This window comes from Capsicum annuum, chromosome 8 (genome assembly GCF_002878395.1).
Source record: "Capsicum annuum cultivar UCD-10X-F1 chromosome 8, UCD10Xv1.1, whole genome shotgun sequence".
NCBI lineage: Eukaryota > Viridiplantae > Streptophyta > Magnoliopsida > Solanales > Solanaceae > Capsicum > Capsicum annuum.
In genome coordinates this window covers 168,916,726-168,922,725 of record NC_061118.1, presented here as the reverse complement: position 1 = coordinate 168,922,725, position 6,000 = coordinate 168,916,726, and positions in this window count along the sequence as shown.

The following is a 6,000-nucleotide window of genomic DNA, read 5'->3' as shown; positions in this document are numbered from 1 at the left end:
AATCTTATTGATTTTTTACTCACTTTTTATGTCTTATCTTTTTCTATTACTTTATTTTACATTTTCTTTTTAATTTTTAATTTTGCATTGAAAATAATATAAAAATTTATGAAAATAGATGTATTAATCACATGTTAAAAGACAAAATACTAAAAATGCCTTCAAAAAAGAAAAGACAAATAACAAGCTAAATCATATTACATCCTTCAAATATTTAAATTGATATTTGTTCTCTTTTCTGTTAATTTTTTATTCGCATTTATATATACTGATTTGAGTAAGTTGCTTTCATATTTAATTTAAAATGTTATTCTTATATTATCTTTTGTTATAGGATTTTAAGATTGCGCAAAGTACGGACAAATATGCTAGTTTTATATTAAGGTATCTTTCTCCTATTCAAAATATGAATAAGGAGGTATTATGTTTCAAACCTAAAGTGTTGAGGGGGTAAACTGAACCTTTTTTTATAACGAATTTGATTGAGTAATAAAAGAGAAAAGTCCGAAGTTGAATGATTTTATCGAAATAAAATAAGATTAAATAAATTTGCTACATAATTTTTCATAATTGAGTGACCTATTGAGATGTTTAAGATTAGTTGCATTTCATCATTCATCAGTAATATGCAGCAGTAGTTGCTTTCGTGGAACACGTCAATGATGCTTATCCATAGTTTATTGCATATCTAAATTGCAATTATTATTATTATTATTATTATTATTATTATTATTATTGGACCTAATAATACTTGGGAAAAAGGTAAGATACTTCCTTTTTGTTCCATACTATGATGATCGAGTCACATAAATAGTTGATGTGATAAAAAATTACACCATGCCATTTTATTTAGTAGCAGAAGAAATAGAAAAGTGATCTAAATGTTACTCCCTCTTTTCGTTTTTAAAAAAATGACCTACTTTAACTTGACATAAAGTTTAAGAAAATAAAGAAAATTTTTGAATCTTGTGGCCTTAAATTAAAGTAGTATTAAATGTACCAAAATATCCTTTAATCTTGTGATCATAAACATACCGTGTGAAAAGTTGAAATTAAAGTATTGTCATCTAAAAAGAAAAGGGCAATTTTTTTTAAACAAACTAAAAAAGAAAGTAAATCATTGATTTTTAAACGGAAGAAGTAAAAAAAAGATGAAATAAAGGCCCTACTTTTGGGCGTGTAAATAAAATTAGTTCATTGAGTTGCTTTCCAAATAGGATAGCAAAGTCAAGTTTATGATTGCATCATGAGGAAAGAAAATTTGGAAAAAAGGGGCAGAGAGGGTGCATCAAATCAATTTGGAAAGTATTGGGTGATATCTACTGCTATATATGTGGAGTCAACACTGATGGGCTTGATATGTACTGCTAAATGAAGCAAATGACCCACACTTATTTCTTTTGAAAATTCCTTAATATTTGACTATATATTTTCTTTCACATTACAACTTGCTACTACTACTTTTTCGTTTCTTTTTTTGTTTTTTGGGTTATTATTTGATATTTGATGTTCGTATTGGAACTTCGATTAATTTAAATCGCGTGTTGTAGGGTCTATTAAGGTGACAGCGCTCCCAACAAAGTTTTTTTCATACCAGGGTCGAACCCTCAACCTCTGGTTAATGGTGGAGTAGCCTCATCTATTGGACCACAACCCATGGTAGTTACTTTTTCATTTCTCTATATTATATAAAGTGCATGTGTGTCGACACATCAACAACTAATGTACCAATGCAATTCGATAAATGGAGTATGAAGAGGATAGAATATGCGCATACTTATGCCTAATTTTTGTTAGAGTTTTTTTCCTGATTTTTTTACTATATTTAAGTTTTACTTTTTTTTAAAAGGAAAATAAAAGTTATCATAATTACTTTTACTTTTTTCGAAAGAAAAAGTAAAATTCTTTTCTATATTTGGTTAACCTCTTTCTTGAAAGAAAAGTTTTTGACATCTATAAATTGAACATCCCCATCTCATACTATAACATAATAATATCCACAATGTAGTCTTTGTTTAGGGGAGATTTTCTCTCTCATTAGTTTTTATGTCTTTAATATTAGGTTTTATATGTAGGCCAAGTAGCCAAATAGGCCAAATAATATAATAATATTAAGCTTTTTAATATTATTTTATGTGTCTTCTGAATTGTCAGCACAATAGTTTGCAACTAATAGCTTCCGCATGACGCGTCTCGATTTTGAAACCAACACTTTTGTGGGGTAGGGTGACACGTACTCGATGCATGTGTAGACACCGTGATTTAACAAATCGTTTAGGTTATAGGTTCATAATCCAACTGTAGTAAAGTCTTTTGTTAAAATTCTTGACTCTTTGTCACTGTTCGTAATGTTTCCCTGTTTCATGAAATACATTATTGGTTGGCAAAATAATTTGATGAATGACATGAGATATACTACGGGATGGTTTGGCAGAGTGTGTTAAAAAATCAATGCATTCATTAGTTTAATATATATTACTAATATCTTATTTGGTATACTTTTTCACCCGATGAATAACTAATGTTTATATTAGTTATACACTCTATTATATATTGAGGTGTATATTACTAATACCTCAAAATTTATAGTATTAGCAATGTAAGGAATCCAATGCATGCATTAATATTGCTAAAGATACTATTATTTCTTAAAAGAATTTTCGCTTTCTTTCCAACATATATTTGAAGGATATTTTTGTAAAAAAATATTATTTTTTAAAAATTATTTAATTCATGTTATTTTTAATTCATCAAACTAAACACTGTATAAGAAAAATAAAAGCATAACTAATGCAAGTATAGCTAATACAAACATAATTAATGCAAGCAGTATTAACGCACTATATTTTGCATTATTCTTATACACTCTACCAAACGACCCCTACAAGTATATTATTGGAATCACCAATAAACTAGTACAAACATCAAGGTATATTTGGTACAATTTTTGTATTTTATACTTCTATTCAAGAATACTTGTTCACTATAATAAAAATAGATGTCCAACAATATTTGTTCAGCATGAATAACCAATGAATATTTCGTCCATTTTTACCTATTTTATATTTGCTATATTTAAATATTATTATCACACAATGTATTTCACGGGGTATTAAATTCATTATATACAAAAAGTAATACAGTAAAATTATTTATATTATTTTTAATTTTTTAAATTTATATGTCAAGTCAATAGTGGATAAATTTTTTCTCCACTTGCTACTCAAGTCAGTAATACAAGTGTTGCAAGTAGTATGGCCTTTATGCATGCCAAAGTTGTTATAGCTGGCTTCCCCGCAGCTTCTCTTGTGTATTATATTTCTTAGCTTTAATATTTCAATTGTCATGATATGACAAATAATAGTATCTTCTTCTACTGTACTTATCCTTTGACTTCAAAAGATTCTTTAGGTGGTGTGTGTGGGGGGTGGCCCATGAAATTAGGGATGATAATGGAACAGTGAGGTGAGGGTGGGTGTGGTATAAAACTTAAGTTGTGAATTATTTATCCGCTATTTACACTGTAGTGATTAAGAAATTATTTAAGAAGGAATGAGTAATTCTTAAATAACTAATTAATCCCAAGATTATCCAACCAAACGATGTCAGGACGAGGTGAGTTAAAATTTTGCTGGTTAAGATTGAGATCAGTGCCATACCGTTAATTGCCATCCGATTAACATTTAAAAATAATTAGAAGAGGATGATCTGCCAATGCTCATTAAGATATGCTTTTATATCGAATTATTTTAGTTCATAAAATCCTCATAACAAGATTTATGACTGAAAATCTCAAGACTTTTGTGAGTTATCGTAATATTTAAGGGATCGATCATCGATGTCTGCTAAGTAGGTCTCTTTGACACTCAACTACTATGTCTGTCGTTTGGTGAATCATCTGACAGAATATTCAAGTTTAATACCAATTGATGCACGTATATATAAAGAAAAAAATGAGTAGAGTCCCAACGAATACATCATAATGTGAGTATAGTACTTAAGAAATAAAATATAGACCAGTAGAGCACAGGGGATATTTATAAATTGGACAGGTGGATGTCTTATTAATAAATTCAAAATATAGTCAGTAGAGCACGGGACTTCCCTAAATTCAAAGATTACTACGTATAGCTTTTTGAGTTTGAAATTGTGAGGGTATTATAAAATTTGTAAATCATAGAATGACAATTCAAATGACGAAGAAAAGTATACTAAAAAGATATATTATTAATATGATTCGATCAAACAATCTACATATGAAAAACTAATAAAGAAAAATATTAAATCTATTAGAAGAAATTTTGGGGATCTTCTATTTATAGAATTCTAAAAATTTTTCTCAAAGAAAGAGGTTAGCCAAATATGGAAAAAAAAATTATATTTTCCTTTTAGGTAAAATAGAAGTAATTATGATTTTACTTTTATTTTCTTTCTAAGAAAATAAAACTTAAATCTGATAAGAAAATCAGGGCAAAAACTCTAACACAACTGGTATTTTTTTCCTTTGTATTACAACTTGTTGGAGTCCCACATCGGTGGGTTAAAGGATCATTGATCTCCTTATATGGTCTTGGACAATCCTCCCTCATGAGCTAACTTTTGAAATTGTGTTAGGCCCAAGGTCCATTTCTTTATCGCAAGTAGACTATGATCTGTCCGTATTATCAGTTCACCAAAATGTGGAATTTGTTGTCTCATCATGAGTCAATTTTTCAAAATAAACTATTCATCGAAACAACTGATTCATCACATATATTGGGAACTGGAAACATTTCTCTAGTTTGCGTATTAGTGGGATTGTTGGACATGACAGATAAACGGATGAAATATTCAACTCATCCATTTTGATACGAATGAAAATGGATCAACAAACGAATAATATGGTTATTCATATTTTATGATGAATAATATGAGTTGTTCATATTTGATCCACTTTTATAATGATCGATCAGATGTATCCAACCTATTTATCAGTAAATTTATCAATAACCCATAAATTTCAATTAATGCTTTTAGTCCCACAACTATTATTAATAAATTTTAAATTTTGTCTTTGTAGCATTTGCTTCAGCACATTTAACCTTTATTAATTAAAATGTGTGCTTTTTGTTAACGGTATTTGTACTTAACAAGTTTTTGGAGGGTGATGTAAATTTTCAAACATGATTCATGAGAGTGATTTTTAAATACGTTGATGAATAGTTAAATGACTTTCATATGATAAAATAAAAAATATATGTCTTCCAACAATAATAGAAATATTACTTGACCACCCATGAAATTTTCTCATTTTTCTTGGTCAAAGGAATGTATTTTATTTTTTAAAAAATAATTTAGTAGTTGCAGGTGCAATTATATTGGCACCCAAGAGTCTCTTTCAAAAAACAATAAATAACTGAATTTGTAGGTTAGGAAAATGAAAATAGAAGGATCCAGGAAAGACGTCTCCACATGAACAATGAATAATCCGAAATAAAGATGGTACAAATTTTGATGAAACAAATTAAGCTTAATTAAGAAGTCTAGGTTTGCTTAATTAATTCACATATTTTAGCAGGGACTCATTCTCATTTTACTTTTTATTTATTCAATGTCTATTTCATAATAACAGTGCATTTTTCTATGAAATAAGGAAAAATATACTCCATATATTGCAATTAGTAAATCATTCACGTAATAATTAGTTTGGGGATACATTAATTGTATTTTCTAGTCAACCAAATTATGATGAGTCATGTGTTTCAATCATAGAATACCTTTCTTTAGTTAATTAGTTTGATATAATTATAATTATAGCTGCCAACTTTCTGGCAAGTTAGACAATTTAAGGAGTTATAAAAATATTCAAAAGTAAGATTGGTATTTGGTAGGCCAACTATATCCACCTTAAAATTTATGTTAATTTTTTTTTCCCCTTTCAGGTTGATTAGTGTAGACAGAATCGTGTATAATATGTTTTGAATTAGAGTGAAATACTTTTATTGAGAGCGTTGTGATCAG